Source organism: Marmota flaviventris, chromosome 2 (assembly GCF_047511675.1).
Source record: "Marmota flaviventris isolate mMarFla1 chromosome 2, mMarFla1.hap1, whole genome shotgun sequence".
Classification (NCBI taxonomy): domain Eukaryota; kingdom Metazoa; phylum Chordata; class Mammalia; order Rodentia; family Sciuridae; genus Marmota; species Marmota flaviventris.
The window spans coordinates 97,785,049-97,804,097 of record NC_092499.1 but is presented as its reverse complement, the minus strand read 5'-3'; the positions used below and the strand labels follow the sequence as shown (position 1 = coordinate 97,804,097).

Here is a 19,049-nt window from a genome sequence, read left to right as displayed (position 1 = left end):
CCCTGGATTCTTTTGCACAAGGAGATCTTGTCACCTTGACCCAGGTCTTCCTTTCATCAGCTGTGACACGGCAGGAACACAGCCTAAAGTGTTTGGAACCATCTTCTCCCTAGTGCCCCCAACCTTGCAGCATTTGATTATCTGATGGACAAAGGCACACTTTAGAGCTGAAAGAAACCATACATCAGCTCAGATTTTTCAGGTGCCTCCATATATTTCTGGATGTTTCTGTATTCACTCTCTGGCCTCTGGCTTTACTTAACCCCATATTTCCTCCTGCTGTTCTGAGGTGATATTCATGTCCCTTTCTCCTGGCAGATTTAGATACAAGGTGAAGCACTGGTTTACCAATATAGAAAGATCTGAAAGTGACACCTTCCTTACCCAGGGATGCACAGAAACATGAGAAAGCACAGGAAATGGTTCCATAATCCACTCAGCCATTGTAGGTCCCAGGCCTTGAGACTTCAGCACACTCTACCCAGAGGTGCTAGTGGTGATAGTGGTGATGTGTGCAGAGCCGCTGATGGACACCTTGTCATTATTCATCTGGAATAGTTCCTCAAAGACGGTCTTCGGTAGGGTCTGTTCTCCATCAGGAATGGAATACCTCCAGAGGCAGGATGACCTTGAAGTTACCTTCAACAGCCTTGGGTCCCTCCTATCACCCTCTTCTTTTACCTTCTGCCCCAGTGCGATTTTCCAGTTTCATAAGCTTGACTTTCTTACAGTCAATAATACAATGCAAGCCGGAGACACTTACCCAAGGAAGAATTCATCCAGGTTGGTGGGTTGGTATGTACACGAGGTAGCATTTGAGGCACCTGAGACTCAATTTCTGCTTAACCCATGCTTGGTCTCTAATCCAGTGAGACCTAGTCCTCACCTATACTGATAGATTGAGATAACGACAAATGTGCTTCTGTCTCCCACATTCATGAATGCTCTAGGATACATGTTTGTGACTCAGTCCAGGACTTGGAAATGAATGCCCAGGTCATAGTAGAGGATGCTGTCTTCTGATGTGGGATGGAGTATAGATGAGAAGAGGAGATAAAAACTTTCAGTGGTATTTTTTTTTTCTTGGACTGTTAGCTTATAAAAAGATCTTCCCTACTTGCCTACTTCTTTTTTCAGGCTTCACCTTCATGTGTTCTGCTAAAGTGTCCCCTGACCCCTCCACACCCACACAAAAGCATGTCCTTCTGTAGTTCCAAATCCTGTTTGGACAGGAGCTACCTCTATTAGAGTTCTCACCACACAGAATTACAATTTGTTGACAACTCATTTCCCTTCCCCTGGAAATATTCTTGCTGGGGAAGAGACTGGATTTTGGTTGCCTTGGGATTCCCAGTGCCTTGTTGAGGGGTTGATACAGAATTGGACTTTGGAAAATGGTGACAAATGTGTGAAATGTCCTGGAGATATGCTCTAATTGGGGGCATTAAGTTGATGATGCACTATGCCAGTGCCTTGTATGGGGCAGGGCATTTTCACACTATTGATCTGTAGGATGGACTAAAAGGGGAGAGATACTAAGAAGAATTTCTTCATAATACCATTTGGCCTGGGTCCTGGCTTCTTTGGGATGACAGCCTAAGGAGAAAACAAGGCTGCAGGAGTATGTTAGCAGAGCCTGACGGTTTGTCTGCTTCTGTCTCTTGAAGGTTCTGAGGTGGCAAGAGCCACTGGAGCCCTAATAGATCCAAATCAGATTTGTTCTTCCACTCCATTCTGATCAATGCCCTTATTGCTGGAAAGACTTTTTCTGATGTCAATCTCTATAAAAAAAAAAAAATAGAGGCCCCAAATCTCTCCTGGGTACTTAGTATGTGCAAAGAAGACACTGTACTTCCCTGAGAGCCAGAGCTGCATCATTCTGGGGAGTGTTTCTCATGCTTCAGCCAGTAGTCTATTCCAGGATCCAGTTTTGTCTGTGGAGCATTCGTCATTTGGAAACAAACTGTTAGAATGACTTTTACAACTAGGGATGCCAATTGTCTGGCTTGGGTTAGGCTGTCTGGTTTAAAGCTGGGTCATCTAGTTCTGGAACACATGGTTCAGAATGGATTAGAAAGGGCGAGTTAAATGCAAATCACCTGGTTTTGGAGAGCAGGCTTGCATAACAGTAAACTCTCTAGGTTCCATGTTTTGCTTGGTGCACTGAAAGGGATATTTAGGAGAGTCCTTGAGGAAAAGTCCAGATTGCTGCCAGGAGCTGGTTTCTAGAGGTAGTCAGGAATTTTGGTGTTTTTAATTTTTAAATCATTTAATGTAGTAGTGGGCTTATATTATTTTTAGTTTATTTTTAATTCCTGAAAGTTCAGCAGTACATTAAGAAACTCCTCTATTTCTAAGTCTAGGTCCCTATCCATTGCTTAACTTCTAAAGAAACATTTCCTTATGTTCTTATTCTCTTTTTGTGAGCTAATTGAGTAATAATGAAACTCAAATGTGAATCCTCTTATGGAGAATGGAAAACTCCACTTGAGACACTTTACCACCAGCAATTGGTCAGTCGTTTATGTTGGCCAATGTAAGGAAACCTACTTTCTTTTGCTAAAGGTTAACTCACCAACAGGAAGCAATCGGTGGAGAAATTGGGGGAGGCTGAATCACATTTTCTTGGTGAACTTCAACCCAATAAACCATGGAAAGTGCCAGAGAATAGACGAAACTACAGGAAGTTAGAAAACCATACTTAGGGCAGGGGATGTGGCTCAAGCGGTAGCGCGCTCGCCTGGCATGCATGCGGCCTGGGTTCGATCCTCAGCACCACATACAAACAAAGATGTTGTGTCCGCTGAAAACTAAAAAATAAATATTAAAATTCTCTCTCTTTAAAAACAAACCATACTTAGGTATTAAAGACCATAGGGGTACGTATGATTTCAATGATTTGGTGGAAGTGTTCGTGAATAGGAGGTGAGTGAGTCTCAACCACTGAAGAGAAAGGGTGCAGTAGGGCAGTAGGCCAGGAGCTTTACAGAGTTCAGGGGAAGGGAGGATGTGGGACATGGAGGACAGTCTCCTGGAGTGCAGGAAGAAAACAGTAAAACTTCTACTTACCCTTACTGATCTCATCCTTTTAAAAGATCTATATTTATCACATATCAAAAGGGTATGCTCGAGAACGACTGTCTTGGGGAAGAGAAGCCAGGTGATTTGATCAGGAAAAAACGGGGGATGTGGGTTAGCTCAGAACTCAGATGTCTTCCTTCTTCTCTGACACAGGAAACCATGTAGCCATTAGGAAGATTCTGGGAAGAGAGTAGACATTGACCTTTGTTAGACAACAATTATATGATAGGTGCCAGGTCATGTGCTATTTATTTCTGTTCTATTACCGCATATGCAATTTTTAAATGAACTCATTCTTGGATTCATTTGTTGTTCATTTAAGGAGTATCTTGGTTAGAATTCACAAATAGCTGGAGAAGAAGTTTATAATTTTTTTTTTTTAAATTTTACAACCCCAAAGCTAAGACTTAGGACTGTTCAATAATTTGCACAACTTGGCATCGTTTACAGCATTACCAGCAGTAATTCTCACTCTTTTGTATCAGGCTTATGGTGTAGACTCCAGGGCTCCTCTCAAAGAGATGCTGTTTCAAATTGGCTTCTGGTCTGCCTGGAGCAGGTGGATTGTTCAAGAATGAGTTTATAGAATCATGGACTACTTTGCCACATTGTTACTCATCTGTTTATCCATCAAGCATTGCTAAATACTGTTCTAGGTCCTATGTGCACATCTATAACATTGCAAAGTCCCTGCTTTCCTGAAGCTGACATCTTAGTGAACTGGACGAACTGGGGTGAACTGGACCCTTAACAAGAACATACATAGTATAATGGCTGTGTAGTTTTCCAGTGGAGAAAAATAAAGCAAGATAAAGGATAGGAAATGACACTGTTGTGGGTGGGTATTGTTTCAGGAGGGCTGACCAGTGTGGGCCTCTCTGACACAGTGAGTGAGCAGAAATCTGAATAATGTGAGCCAAGGGGATGTGTAGATGAGAAAGGGGCCTGGCAGAGAAGAGAGGTGACTGCTGTAATGTTACATTCCAGAGGTGGATAAAGAGATTTGGGACTTTCAGGGATGACACAAATAAATCTGGTGTTCCGTGACTTTCAGTACATAATTTATGACACCATAAAATTATTTTTTATAATATCTGAAGTTGTACCTGGAAGAGGGTATTCAAATGGCAAGACACTTGCATTCCAAAATGAGTATTTTGAAGTGATAAGTGATCACTGCTGGATTTCTCTTTCCCTCTTGCACATCTGTGCATGCACTAAAATCAGTTCTGTGCATGAGACAAACATGAGATAGGAGTTCTGGGTGCCATGGTAGGAATGTCTTCTGTCTTTCTAGCCTGTCTTCTCCCATTAAGATTTCTCATTTTTTCAGTGTTTTTGGTTAGGAAAAAAACACGATTAAATCAGTTCAGACCAGTTAGTGCATGAATAACTAAGGCCTTAGGGCCTTTATTTATTTATTTATTTTTTTGGGGGGGATATCAGGGATTGAACTCAGGGGCACTTGACCACTGAGCCACATCCCCAGCTCTATTTTTTTTTTGTATTTTTTAAATTTAGAGACAGGGTCTCACTGAGTTGCTTAGCATCTTGTTTTTTTTTTTTTTTTAAGAGAGAGAGAAAGAGAGAGAATTTTAATATTTATTTTTCAGTTTTCGGCAGACACAACATCTTTGTTTGTATGTAGTGCTGAGGATCGAACCCGGGCCGCATGCATGCCAGGTGAGCACGCTACCACTTGAGCCACATCCCCAGCCCCAGCATCTTGCTTTTGCTGAGGCTGGCTTTGAACTTCCTATCCTCCTGCCTCAGCCTCCTGAACCTCTGGGATTATCGGTGTGTACCACCACGCCTGGCTCTCTTTTAGTTTTAATAGCTAATATTTATTGAGTATCTACTATGTTCCAGCCACTGTTTTAGTTGCAACAATCCTATAAGGTAAGTAATATTATTATCGACCTTTTTGCAGATGAGAAATTTGAGGCCCAGAGAGGTTTAGGAACTTTCCCAGTGTCACCTACTCAGTTACCAGTGGAGCCAGAGCTGAACCCAGATGATCTGAGTCTTCATTCCAATTCTATCCTCTCTCTCTTTTTTTTTTTCTTTTGAGTCAGGGCCTTGCTCTGTTCCCCAGGTGGACCTCAAGCTCCTGGAACTAAGTGATAATCCTGCTTCAGTGTCCTAAGTAGCTAGGACTACAGGTGTGCACCATCATGCCTGGTTTATAACTTTTGATGAGTGCATAGAACTCCTTTGTATGAAAGCACCTTAACTTATTTAGGCAGTTCCCTATATTTAGGTCAATTTTAGTTTTTTTTTCTTTTGTTGTCACATACATCTATAATGAACATATTTGCCAACACATTTGCACATGTGTATGATTATCTGTAAGGTAAATCTCTAAAAAATGGAACCATATATACTTTTAGATTTCATAGGCATTAGTTTCCTTTTAAAGTATTTTACCAAATTATATTTCAATAAGAATATAAGAGAAGGTGTAGGTTTTCTTATATCTTCTTCAACAAAGAGGATTACCAGACTTACAATATTTGTCAATATGATGGGTTTAAAAATTGTTTAGAGGCTATGCTTAAGTCTTTTTTTATTTAAAGATGTTTTTATTTTAAATACTTTAAAGAGATGATTGCATCCTTCTCTAAGCTGTTCTTGGTCCTCTATCACATAAGGGAGAAAGTCATCACTCTTGTTTCCAGAAGTCTGTAGTTTCTAGGTTGGGGAGGGAAAGGCCCCTGTTTCTGTCTATCTGGCTCTGTGAAAAACTTAGGGCCCATTACGAGGATGTTCCAGGAGAGCAGTGTTGACGAGGCACAGGGGATCAGCCTGCTCTGGTTACAGAGACATGATTAAAACATACTTATTTCAATGCTGAACTGGCAGATCTGATGCAACAGCTGGAAAATCCCTAAATGACTTCAGGAATATTTAAAAGGAGCCATAACCTTCCTTTTAAAAATAGACACAAACCAAAATATTTTGTTTTTATCTTATCCCACCTTTTGAGCCAGAATCCCTCAATTCTATTCCAAACTAAAAAAAAAAAGTTCAAATCTATTTCTTATGAGCATTTGTTCTTTGGTATCCTCAGGGTTAATGCTTGCTTCCTGTGCGTTGAAATTAAGGATGTTGGGAAAGAAGAAGTGTCATTTCTTTGCGTCTTCAATGTTGCTCATGTGTGCTTGGCTTTCATCTGTAGGAGAGCTGAACTCCCCTTGTGATGATTAAAAACAAAAACAAAACAAAATACCTCACTGCTAAGTCTTTCATCTCTGGTAACAGGTGGGAACTCCAAAGGACTCTTCTTCGCTTATCGGTGGAGGGCGGTGGAGGCTTGGTAAGTAGATGCTAGCTGGTGTCCCTTCCTTTGTTCACTTTCACCCTTCTGAATTCTTGACTCTCACAGAGGAAGCCAGCCTCTTGGGAGTTTCCTTTTGTTTCTCCAATATTAACCAGTTCTGTCCTGGCAGCAGTAGCAGGCAGCTGGAGGACAGGCTTTTCTCTAACCTATTCCTAGGAGTGTTCTTCTCCCCCACTTCCTCACTTGCAGCCACTTGCTTTTTTTTTTTTTTTCTGGTGAGAGGCTGAATCTGGCTGCTACCTAGTAGCTTCCGGTAGCGGTAAGTGGTCAAGACCATTTTTCCGGGAGTTGATCTCAGGTTTTCAAGAATGCCCTCTAGAGATCTAGTTTGTTTCTTGCAGTATAGCCTTGCTTTTCCCTTCAATATGGTTGTGGGTCGGATCCTCGTGTGATTTTCTGCGCTGCTGGGAGAGCTTCCCAGGTTGAGGTGAGTTGGTGAGATCAAGTGGGCATTTATTTGGCTCTGCTCCTTGGGAACTTTCTGTTCATTTCTTCCGGATGAGTATTTCATTTTGCTGTTTTTTTATCTGTGGTTGAGATTTAGCAAATATTCTGTATTATTTTCCTCTTACTGAAAAAATTTCTTTGAGAGAATTTAGGGATGGGAGATTTGACATTTTCTTCACTTGAAATTCAGATTTTTATTATGTTAGCCTATAAATAAGCCAGGGGGGGTAGCATGAATATCCCTTTCTTTTTGATGTGTGGGTCTTTGTCATTTCCTTTGGTAGTTCCTCCCCTCCACCCCCGTAAGATTTTATCTAGCGAGCCTATTCTAGATACTCTTTTATTTGATGATGAATTCGAGGCTCAGATGTGACAGTTTGCACTGGTCCATCCCTCTGAAGCTTGAGGGTTAACTTTTCAGTGCTGAGATATTTCTGAATAGAAGAAATGATCCTTATAGGCTGTTTTATTGATAGACATGAAAGTGTTGCAGGTCTCTGGTTCAAATGATCAGCTGTTTGAAAAAAAAAAGGGAAACTGGAGAGAACTGTTAATTGGGGGCTGAAGGCTTATTAGGAAGGGATGAGGAAATATAGCATTTTGTGTGGGATGAGCAACACCTGTGCCCATGAACCTCAGGGGTTGTTCTGTGCTGGGCCTTTTCTCTAAGATTAAAACTCAGTGATTTGTCATATCATATATGAATCTTTAAATAGAAGGACCAAGTGATCTTCTTTTCTGTGCCTGGGGATTTTTTTTTTTTGTTATTGTTGTTGTTGACAGATGGCTAATTGGAAATAATTTTAGTAAGAAAAAAGCTTAACTATTTAAAAGAAAATTTGACTTCTTCTCCTTTTTGCAGTACCAGGGATTAAACCCAGGATCCTGTGCTTGCTAGACAAGCTCTCTACCATTGAGCTACATCCCAGCCCTTTCTAAACTTTGTTTTGAGACCTTGTCAATGCTTTGAACTTGTCTCAAAATAAAGTTTTCTAAGTTGCTGAGACTGACCTCAAACTTGTGATCTCTCTCCTCAGCCTCCCGAGTAGCTGGAGTTACAGGTGTGTGCCACCATGCCTGGCAGAAATAGAATGTTTAATGTGTATGTTCTAGATGCTGGTGGCATGGCATGTATAAAAATTAGAAGGTGGTTTTGAGGGTTTTTTAATGCAAAGATCTCAAAGAAAAACATAACTTCTTAGTAGTAATGAGTGCTTTAAATATCAATACATTTCTAAATAAATATCAAACGTTATTGACTGCTATACTTTTGGAAATGTTTCTTCCTTGCTTTGAGTCTACCTTTTCTTCCTCTCTTCTTTGGTTTACTCACCTGAAGTTGATTGAACCCCTAGGATGCCTAGGGGAGTAGGGGGCTGTGGGTAGGCCAAAGCATTTCATCTCAGTAGCTCCTTCTCTGACTCTTCTTGAGCCCAAGAGATTCCCTAGGGCTCTGTTCTTATTCTTTTATTGACTTATCCTCACCCACTCTCCTCTCTTCATTCTTGTTCTTCCTGAATGAGATCATTCATTCCCCATGACTTCAGCACTTTATGGGTGGATGATTCCAAGTCTACAAATTTGTCTTTTATCATTAGTGCTGAAGATATCTTCAGTGATCAAGAACCATTCCAGGACCAATGGGATTGAATAGATTCATTATTCTCCTATCCCAGTTCCTGCTCCTGCCCCTCCCTCTTCTCCTCCATCCTCCTTTGCTACATTTGTCGTTTTAATTAATGGTACCTCTGTCCTCTCAGTGTCCAAGGAAAAAACCTAACAATAACCCCATATCTCTCCTTGTTCTGCACCTCAACATATGGACCACTTGTAAAGTCTGGTGATTCAACTGCAGAGCCATGTCTAGAATGCGGCTTCAGTTGCCTGTTGTCATTGATTCCAAATCTCTTTCCATGCCAGCCCATGCTGTGAGAGTAATCTAAAAACTCAGACGGCATGGACTAGCATAGAGAGACACAGGGAGCAATGATGAAGGACAAGAGGGGCTGGATTCTAATCACACTATCCTGCAGGACCGATAAAAGACCTTGGCTGCAGCAATGCTCTATGTCTCCTTATGATGGTCCCTATCTACAGAGCTTTGGTGATGACTGAATGAGATAATACATGCTGGTACTTGGCAGAGGATCAAGCACTCAATGCATGGTGATGGGGAAGACCGTGGTGACAGTGATGTCACTCAGGATCCAGCTCTCATCTACTTTGCTACATCATACTCCACCTAAATCCCTGTGACCTGTTGCGACCACTGTTACTGCTCACCTTCCTTTCACAACACTTAGTCTTTCCACAGTCTGTTCGTTTTGCCTGTCCTTACCTTGTTTTATTCAACAAACTCTTCCTTTCAAGAGGACTCAGCTCAGACTTGCCATGTGTGAGGTATTAGCTGACTTTGTAGAGCAGGCTGGGTGACTCCCTTCATTCTGCCTCCATGGTTCTCCATGCCTCCTACCACAGCCCTGCACTCCTGTTCTAATGCTCTGTGTGTCTGTTCTCGTCCCTGGACTGTGGCCTTCTGAAGGATAGGGAATGCGTCTTTGCCCTCCTCATGCCCAGCCCAGGTTAGACACAGAGTAGACACCTGATGAATGTCTGATTATTTGAGCATCACTAGGAGATGGCTCTCAAATTGGATAAGTGTTTTTCTACACGTGGAGAGTTTAGAAAACACATTTAAGAAAAATAAAAACAATAGTAGCTTTCCTTAAATGAGACTTAACTTTGAGGCAGGAAATATTGTGCTAATTTCTTTACAGGTATGGTCTGATTTTGTTTCCCTAATAATCCTATGAGCTACTCTGATGCTCAAGACTCACTGATGAGAAAACAGGCTAGAAGGTGGGGGAACTTGCTGGAGGTTAAAGGGTTAGCTGGACCACGCAAACCTGAGTGGTTTGACTCCAGGATGGTGGAGAAATAGAGAAGTGAGAAGGGGAAGGAAGATGACTAAATCAGGGGAGGCATGTCTGGGAGAGAAAGGACAAGATGAGGAGAAGGTGGGGAAAATGCTCAAGAAAGGCAGCAAGAGCAGGCTAGGCTGGGGATGGTGGTGTGCGCCTGTAATCCAGTGATTTGGGAGGCTGAGGCAGGAAGCCAGCTGCAGCAACTTGGCAAGTTCAAAACCAGCCCCAGCAACTTAGCAAGCTCTAAGCAATGTAGTAAGACCCTGTCTCAAAATAAAAAATAAAAAGGGCTGGAATTGGGGAGGTGGCTCCCCTGGGTTAAAGCACCCCTGGGTTCAATCCTGTGGGGGCAGGTAAAGCAGGCTAGGAAAGGAGGAGGAAGGAAAGAGAAAATGAAGCTAGGTGACCAAGGAGGCAAACGAACAGGGATGAACAAGAAGAAAAGCTGTGAAAATCTGGCTGGGTAATGACTACACGCCTAACAGACTATAAAACGACAGGTTGACAGGATGACTCACGACAATATTAACCTGATATACCTTACACAGAAATACAGCAATCTGTTATTGAGTCATGGTAATTATACATAATTGCTAAGCAATTTATATATTTGGCTTTGCTTTTACTCCCACATGAACACACGTGCACATGCAGATTGGCTTAGATGGTTTGCACTTCTACTTTTGTACCATGTTGACAAGTACCGTGATGTAGGCATCTGCCACTGATACCAAATATGATTCAAGTGTCCACACCACTCACACTCACAGCTGAATATGTGCAGGACTACCCTGGGCTTGCTTCCTCTCTGGCCTCACCTCCCACATTGATTCTTCTGCTTCACCAGAATCTCCCTTCTGTGGGGTCCTAGAGCTGTGTTTCTAAGGTGGGCTTGCTAAAGCTTTTCCTCTTCAACTCTGGGAACCTGGGGCCTGGGGGGGGAGGGGCAGAGATAGGGCCAGAGAAGGCGGGAGGGAGCAAGAAGAGAAGAAGGGGCCTGCTCCCTCATCCTGCCCTCCACCCTAGTACCTACCACTGCTCAAGCAGCTGGATTTTCAAGGTTCACCTCAGTCCACACAGTAGCCCTCTTCCTGTCCATGCTTGAGCTGGTTCTCAGAGACAAGGTGGAATTTAGCGGGGAAGCACCGCAGTGAGGAATATAAAGAAAAGTTAGGAGGCGGGGAGAGGAAGCTGGGAGATTGAAGGAGGAGAAAAGGCAGACCGGGAGGAGGACACACGTTTATGGAGAGAACTGTATATACATATATATTAACAGTGCGACAGCTTGGAGGACGCACTGTGGTCTCCATTTCATAGATTCAGATTGAGCCTTGGGAGGGGTACCTGAGTTGTTCAGAGTAACACTAGAAAGTAACTGAGCTGGGATTTGAATCTTATTATCTTTAAAGTTTCTCCTGTCTAGTTCTCTTGACTCCAAGGGGCAAGAGGAAGCAGAGTCAGAGAAAGTGAGTAGGACAGAGTAGAGAATGGAGCCTAGAGGAGAGGAGGGCAGGATTGGTGTTGGCAAAGAAATGGGAAGAGATTGAGGTTGGAGCCATACTGGGTCCCTTTCCCCTTGGCCTCTGAAGAGAACCCACAGCTCAAAGGAAGTAGAGGATCCATCTGGTGGGAAACTTCCAGTTCTTCCTTATACTCTCAGTAGGGGAGGGAGGGGCTCCCAGGGCAGCCAAGGATCTGCCCCATGCGCAGTCCAAACTCCTGGTCTGGACTGCTCCTGTCTCTTCCTTACCTGCCCTGGCCCCTTCATTTTCTTTTTCTTCTCCAGTCTCTTCCCATTCCTTTGCCTTTCTGTCACTCTTTTCAATCTTTCTCCTTCTACTGGTTCTTCTCCCTTAGGTTACCCCTTACACACCATCTCTACACTGAATGCGTATCATCTCTTTAAAGTCTCCTCCTCCTCCTCCTTCTCTTCCTTCTCTTCCTCCTTCTCCTCCTCTCTTTTAGATGCAGGGGACTGGGGCAGTCTCACCATGTTGCCCAGGCTCACTTAGCAACCCTCTCAAGAAGCTGGGGTTACACCAAATTCAGTTCCTTCTTTTTTTTTTAAAGCCTTACTACCCTTTTACACTTATCTTGCACTGCATATGTCTTGAAGGAATTATACTCACAGTCCTCCTTTCTTTCTAACATTTGTGTGGCTACTTTGGCAAAAAAGATTCAAAGAGCTACCTTTGAGATCTCATATCTAATGAACACTCTGTGCCCTTTGTCTCTATAGCCTATCAGGTTGACCCTAAGGCATACAGAGATTTGCTCCTGGTTTTGTAATGAGATAGGAGAAAGAGTGGGAATCCAAAATCAGGCTGTTTGACACCAAAGAACAGGCTTCCAACTACCACATCCCATTGCTGATTGAGTAGCTCACCAGGCTATTCCCTTGAGGTCCTCCTGGTGAACTCACCATGGCCAGAGTGGGCCATCTGTCCTGTAGATTTTGGAATGTAATTCAACAGCACACCAAAAACAGATCTACCTTCCTGGAGCAAACTAATATTAGCTCAGGAGACAGATGATATGAATAAGAATGACAATTTATTGATTTAAAATATGTAATATAACTGTCAGGAGGACCAGAATGTTCACTTCATCATGACTAGTGCCTTCTCTCCCTGTAGGGCAGCTTCTGTGGGAAAGCAACTTATTATCAGCAGGTTGCTTGGTGAGCATGAAATTGGAGCAGGGGGAATTATCCCTAATAACTTGATTGTTGAGTAGCCTCAGGTCATTAAAAGGACTCTCCATTTTAATCCTTTGCTAAAGCATTGTATCACCTGCACCTGGTGTACACTTTCCACTGTAAGAGATCTGAAATCATAATAAGGACAGGAGGCCCCTCTTCCCCACATAGGCATAACTAGCCTGTCTAACCTCAATCTCCAGGTGTCTGAAAACAACTCTTCATTTTCCCTCTATGAATTGGGATGTTCTTTTGATTTTGTTGTTTCTATCATTACAAGAATTATTTTCTATGACCAAACCTAAACTTGGAATGTAAAGAAAAGAAAATCTTCATAGAATTTTAATTTTTGATTTTAAAAAAGTACTAATCTCATTTTAAAATGAATGTATGCATAAAGCCCTTAGCTGTAATTTCTGTTAGTCATTCTCTTATTTTTCTCATACCTTTTCATAAATACATACCATATCACATATGTGATACACACATATACACATATATATGTAAACATCAAATCTACTAGAACTTTAACCCAAGGAAACCACCATTCTGGTCGCCTGCATGAGAGGAAGAAGCCAGGAGTAAGATAAGACCTACCTACTTAGCAGCTTCTTCCCATTTCTTCTGCTTTGGGACAATTTTTAAAAGGGGGAACGTTTACGTAAATATAATTTGCTTTAGTACTTGTAAATGGTTGAATTTCAAAATCCCAAGTTCCTGCTTCTACAGCTAGATTTTACTTTTTTGAAAACATTTTCTTCTTATCTCATTTTGTTTACTGTATTTCCTTAGATATCTTCTGGCCCAAAAGTTTAGTAAAAGATGACTGTTTCTCTACTCTGACATCATTTAGAGATGGAACAAGTGTCTGCAGGGGTATTTTGGTGAGGTGATATAGATGCAAGAATGAAAAGACAAATTTCCTTCCTCAAAGTTAAACTAGAATCTGATACATTGGTATGAAACCTCCATAAAAATACTCCTGAATTGCCATTGTTCTAAGGAAAAGATTGGTCTAGAGGAAACGTGGGCTTGAATGTCAATTCTTTCTTTTTCGTTGTAATTTTACGTTTCTGAGAATAAAAAAGCAGTTGAATAGTATCAAAAATAAGAAATAACTTCTGAAAAATTTTCAGAAATATTATTTAATCCATCCAATAGTGATTATTTTATCACTCTTGATTAATTATGAAATAGAGAATATTTTCTACAAAATAAAAAATCATGAAGATGACCATAAAGGATTTGGTATTGCTTTATGCTTGATTGTCTCGGAGTTTTTACAATGAGAAGTGCTTGCTGGAAGATCTAAACTAAGAGTGGGAAGGGGTTACATGGATATTTTCCCTTGGATTACCTTTATATTACACAAATACATTTAGGTCCATCTTTTTTTAAAATTGTATTTTTAAAAATTGTGAGTGGACCTTTATTTTATTTATTAATTTATTTATGGTGCTGAGAATCAAACCCAGTGCCTCACACAAGCGAGACAAGCGCTCTACCACTGAGCCACAACCCCAGCCCTAGGTCCATCTTTTCTACTGGTTATCTGTCAGTTCTAATCTCTCAGACCAATCTGCCAAACCAACAAGGAAAAAGAAAGAAGGAGTTAGCCAGTGACTTGTCACAATCTTCTGAGAGTTGAATTCCTTGTGCCTGCTTTCTTTTTGTTCCCTCTCAGGGTATACAGTTCCTTTTGTCATCTTGGCTTAAAGAATTGTTCTTCCTCTGCTCCAAGGATTCTGAGCCATTGAAAATAGCACATGTTGACTTAGTCCCCAGAGAGAATTTTCAGTCCCTAACAAGTTAGCCTAGAATTGCTGATGAGCTTCCCCCTCTGGCCAGATGGGGCTACCAGATACAAGGGTCATTGCCGCAGGATTCTCCATCTTCCTTCCTTAGGTAATTTTATATCTGTTGAGGCTTTTGTTTGTTTGCAACTGTTTTGTGAAACAAAGAAACAACAAAGAAAGTCCTTCATGGATGAGAACTTACTTTGCCCACCTTATTTTCACATGAAAGCTTTACCTCAAAAAACGATCCTTTTTATAAATCTTCCTTTTTAGCTCTAGTTTCTCTTCAATTGCTCATTTGCTCCCTCTCCCAGGATTTGCTCATTTGCTCTTCCATTGGCCCACAACAATCTTCCTATTGCTAATCCTTTGGGGTTCTAGGCTGGAGATAGGGGCACACAGGAGGATGGGGGCCAGTAAGTGGGAGGAGCCTCCTTCGACCAGGAAGCCTTCTAGTCCCCAGCTCTGGAAAGGCAGATTTAACATTCTACCATTTGCATCTGGGGATTGGGAAGGATAGTTGCTCAGTGACTTTTAGCATCTAGAAGCCCTTGCTCCATTCCTCTTAGAATTTCAAGACATTATTTCTTCATCTTCTTTCATTCAGCAAGTGTTGATAGGGCAATCCTGTGCACCAGGCGTGTATTAGATACCAGACTTAACAGCTAAGAACTGGGACAGATAAAGTCTCTGCCCTAATTGGGTATATGAAGCAATGGGGAAATAGCTAAAATAACAGGCAATTCAGAGTGATAGGGACTCTGAAATGGGCCGTTCAGGCTTATGGGAGCGCATTGGGGTGTTCCTATCTGAGGTTAGGGAAGGCCTCCTAGAGGTAGTGATATATGAGTGGGTATGAGAGCTGAGAGGGGCAGAGATGGGTTGGGTGGTTAACACAAGCAGAGGGAAGAGCATGTGTGAAGTCTCCCAAATGGCAAGAGGCTAAATGGAATGTTTCTGGAGTGTAGACCTGAGAAATGCAGGGAGGCATGTGGGCGGTGGAGGAGAGGGATAAGGAATCAGGCTAGGAAGATGAACAGGGATCAGGGTGTGGAAGGTTCTAGCAGTCATGTTAGAATTTGATCTTTGTTTCCCAAGGCCAGTGGAAAGTGTTTGGAGGGTCTTTAGCAGGGGCACAACATTTCCCTTTTATGAAGATAACTCTGGCGTTGATGTGGACGCTGGTCTATAGGTGGCCAAGGCTGGAGCGAGGGAGACCTGTGGGGAAGGAGCACAGGGCAAGAGCCGACATGCCCTAGTCACAACCCACGGCCGGGGCTGGGGTGAGGGAAGTAGTGAGGAGGGGTGGGAAGGATGGTCTTGGGCAACCTTGGTGGCAGTTGGTAGAAGGTGTAGAGGGAGGAACAGGGGACTTACTGATGGGTCATATTTGACACCTATCCCTGCTTCTAGGCAGCAGTGCCCTCTCTTCTCGCTTGGAGTCATCAGTTTTAGTAGCCTGGGCTCTAGAAAAGCCCAGGTCCTATGAGGTGTCAGTGGCTTTCTTTGTCAGGCAGAACTCAGAGGCACAATGAGGAGTTGTTTCAGGAGTTTTAGATTCTGGGGGGATCTGTGGTGGAGCAGAGTGGGCTGTGCTTCCTGTGCAAACTATTTTTTTGTAACTACTCTTCCCCTTCTGTGGCCTCCGTATGACTGACAGACTTCTTATTTATGTATGTCTACTGCATCCTACCATATCAATTTTCTGAGCAGGAAGCAAACAAGTCATTTTCCCTTTGAATACAAAAAGCATACATTCATTACCTCTGTGTACCCGGTCAGGTATTTGCAAAGGTGTCTGGGTTACATCCATGATCTACTGGGTTCTGAATATTTGAAATCATTTGTTTGCTTCTGTATTCATTCTAAATCTTTAATAGACTTTACTATAAGAAGGAAATTAGACCCTGTGCAGAAAATGTGGAAGATAATAATGGCATTATTCTGGATTTCTTGATAAAACCTGGATGAGGCTATGAGGATAAATGGAGGAAAAAAATCTGAATTGTGTTTAGTTTCTCCAGAGCTTGGTTAATAATTTCTCTTACATGTGGCTCCCAAAGTTCAGGAGCTATTACCAGCTCCAGTTGATATGAACTACCTATGACTCTTGAGTAAAAGGCAGATGCTGAAACCTCACCCCAAGGTGTTCTGGGCCACAAGGTATGGGATATATTAGTTTTGGTACAATTTTAATGCCAAATTGAATGTCACACTTGGTCTTACCTTGAGTTGTCCAAGAGAAGTTCAATTTTTTCTTCTGAAGTTTAGATATTTGAGTCTAATGAGATAAACTGGCAATAGATTAATGGAGAAAAAACATGCACATTTTATTTGATCATAGTCCTACATGATGCAGGAGGCTTCATATTAAACACCCAGAGACCTGGAATGAGTTATTCATTTTTATATTTAGGTTCAATGAAGCAGCCAGAACCATGGAGAACTATAATTGGGCAAAAAGGGTCTGAACTAGTGAAAATGACCAAATGGGGGAAGCCCAGCAAGGCCTGTCTGATCTGATTCTTCTTGGCCCTTCAGTTGTAGCATTTCTTTCTCCCAGGTATGGGCTAGGAACTTTCTGGAATGGGGATCTTATTGATCTATAATAAAAAAAGTAAGTTGGAGAATTTCTTTATGGTCAACTCTACACAGAAAGGTAGGAGAAAGAATAGTAGTTTTAGGTTTTATGAATGGCTTTGGGGGAAAAGGATTCTGCTTTCTTACTTGTCTTGGAGAAGAGGAATTCCAGTTTCTGTGGCTTACTTTGAGAGAGAATGAGGAGTCAGAGGCAGAAGGGCAAAAGTTCAGAGAGAAACTTTCCTTCACTCTGGGACGTCATTTTCTAAGCCTCCAAACCTTTATAATGCAAATAAATTTTGTTTTAGTACAAAATTATTCTTTTTTTCTTTTTTAGATATACATGGCAGTAGAGTGTATTTTTGACATATTATACATACATGGAATATAACTTATTCTTTTTTTTTTAGAAAGATTTAGATTTTTTTAAATTGGTTGTTCAAAACATTACAAAGCTCATGATATATCATCTTTCATACATTTGACTCAAGTGGGTTATGAACTCCCATTTTTACCCCAAATACAAATTGCAGAATCACATCGGTTACACACTCACATTTTTACATAATGGCATATTAGTGACTGTTGTATTCTGCTACCTTTCCTATCCCCTACTATCCCCCCTCCCCTCCCCTCCCATCTTCCCTCTCTACCTCATCTGCTGTTGTTCAATTCTCTCCCTTGTTCCCCCCTCCTTTCCCCTCACAACCTCTTATGTGTAATTTTGTGTAACATTGAGGGTCTCCTACCATTTCCATATGATTTCCCTTCTCTCTCCCTTTCTCTCCCCCCACTCGACTCTGTTTAATGTTAATCTTTTCCTCATGCTCTTCCTCCCTGTTCTGTTCTTAGTTGCTCTCTTTATATCAAAGAAGACATTTGGCATTTGTTTTTTAAGGATTGGCTAGCTTCACTTAGCATAATCTGCTCTAATGCCATCCATTTCCCTGCAAATTCCATGATTTTGTCATTTTTTTAGTGCTGCGTAATACTCCATTGTGTATAAATGCCACATTTTTTTTTATCCATTCATCTATTGAAGGGCATCTGGGTTGGTTCCACAGTCTAGCTATTGTGAATTGTGCCGCTATGATCATTGATGTGGCAGTATCCCTATAGTACGCTCTTTTAAGATCCTCAGGGAATAGTCCGAGAAGGGCGATAGCTGGGTCAAATGGTGGATCCATTCCCAGCTTTCCCAGGAATCTCCATACTGCTTTCCAAATTGGCCTCACCAATTTGTAGTCCCACCAGCAATGTACAAGTGTACCCTTTTCCCCACATCCTCGCCAACACTTATTGTTGTTTGACTTCATAATGGCTGCCAATCTTACTGGAGTGAGATGGTATCTTAGGGTGGTTTTGATTTACATTTCTCTGACTGCTAGAGATGGTGAGCATTTTTTCATGTACTTGTTGATTGACTGTATGTCCTCCTCTGAGAAGTGTCTGTTCAGGCCTTGGCCCATTTGTTGATTGGGTTATTTGTTATCTTATTGTTTAATTTTTTGAGTTCTTTGTATATTCTGGATATTAGGGCTCTATCTGAAGTGTGAGGGGTAAAAATTTGTTCCCAGGATATAGGCTCTCTATTTACCTCTCTTATTGTTTCTCTTGCTGAGAAAAAACTTTTTAGTTTAAGTAAGTCCCATTTGTTGATTCTTGTTATTAACTCTTGGGCTATGGGCGTCCTATTAAGGAATTTGGAGCCTGACCCCACAATATGTAGATCGTAGCTAACTTTTTCTTCTATCAGACGCAGAGTCTCTGATTTGATATCTAGCTCCTTGATCCATTTTGAGTTAACTTTTGTGCATGGCGAGAGAAATGGATTCAGTTTCATTTTGTTGCATATGGATTTCCAATTTTCCCAGCACCATTTGTTGAAGATGCTATCCTTCCTCCATTGCATGCTTTTAGCCCCTTTATCAAATATAAGAAAGTTGTAATTTTGTGGATTGGTCTCTGTGTCCTCTATTCTGTACCATTGGTCCACCTGCCTGTTTTGGTACCAGTACCATGCTGTTTTTATTACTATTGCTCTGTAGTACAGTTTGAGATCTGGTATCGCTATACCTCCAGATTCACACTTCCTGCTTAGAATTGCTTTTGCTATTCTGGGTCTTTTGTTTTTCCATATGAATTTCATGATTGCTTTCTCTATTTCTACAAGAAATGCCGTT

General features: G+C 41.7%; 1 protein-coding gene across 1 annotated transcript in view; it reads left to right on the top strand.

Moving 5' to 3' along the window:
• The first annotated feature begins 6,298 nt into the window (after window positions 1–6,298).
• Window positions 6,299–19,049, top strand: part of Atp8b4 (ATPase phospholipid transporting 8B4 (putative)) — a 238,584-nt gene continuing 225,833 nt past the window's right edge. The window contains exon 1 of the mRNA XM_027926068.2: window positions 6,299–6,397. The gene's annotated coding sequence lies outside the window, so the exon portion shown is untranslated. The remainder of the gene's footprint in view (window positions 6,398–19,049) is intronic.